Raw genomic sequence first — 1,231 nt, 5'->3', positions numbered from 1 at the left:
ATAGAAACGAACAGTAGTAGTAGAACTAAATTGCACCATGGCTCTGAGTTTTAAGTTTGACACACAACCAATAAACCAGGTTTTTTTTTTCTCTCTCTTCTTTAAATATTTGTTTTTCGTATTTCATTTCCTATTATTACCATATGTTGTAATAGTTAGAAACAAAGATAAGAGATTACATTTAAGTATTTAAATACACTACAACGTCATTGCAGGTACTTTTCGGAGGAAATTCTTCTGTGAAGTTAGTGATACTAAATAGGCCTCATAAGTTAAATGTCCTTAACTTTGAAATGGTAAGTAATTTAAATATTACATTGTATCTTTTATATAAATAGGCCTCAAGTGTGAACACTATTTTGATATTAATACTTTTTATTAATTAATATATTTAGAAAAACTTTTATTAATACTTTTTATTAATTAATATATTTAGAAAAACTTCTAATTAAAAAAATAATTTAAATACACAATTAATTATAGAAATCGTGGTATATGAAATTCATACCATAATGCACGAAAGTGATTTTAATTTGCGCACTCTCCTTTTATTTGACCTCAGTAATTAAACAAAAATATTTGTTTTCATACAGCTTGTCTTTTCGGAGCAACTTTTTAGAACCATTATCTATATAAACAATAAATATAATAAGGATAATAACGAGGAAGGTAAACTTTTTGCAGGTTTCTCAAATTTTAAAGAATTTAAGGATGTATGAGGATGACTCGTCAGTTAAACTTGTAATATTGAAGGTAATCAAAGCGCCATTTAAAATATAAAAAAATATTAGGTGAATAAATTATTTTTGTAATAAGTTTAATTAAGTTATTTTTTTATATGATTTTTATTTTTTTAAGATTTAATTATTCTAGTAGTTTTTATGATTTTATCAAATTTTTAATTAGGTTTTTATTTTTTTTTAATTGGTTCTTATATTACTTTTAATTTTGTAATTAGATCATTCTCAGTGTAAAAGATATTAAAGTTAACTGAATATTTTTTTGTAAATTGAAGGTATTTATACTTAACAACTTAATTAAATATTTGATAATGTTAATTTTAATATTTTTAACATGAAAATGACGTAATTACAAAATTAAAAGTAGTGTAAAAACTCAATTAAAAAAAAATATATAAAAACCTAATTAAAATTTTGGTAAAATTATAATTAAATCTTTTATTTACGGTGTGCATGCTCTGTTGAAGTTTTGAATGAAAAGTAATTTCCTT

Source organism: Arachis ipaensis, chromosome B05, assembly GCF_000816755.2.
Source record: "Arachis ipaensis cultivar K30076 chromosome B05, Araip1.1, whole genome shotgun sequence".
Lineage (NCBI taxonomy): Eukaryota > Viridiplantae > Streptophyta > Magnoliopsida > Fabales > Fabaceae > Arachis > Arachis ipaensis.
Note: the sequence above shows the minus strand (reverse complement) of the source record.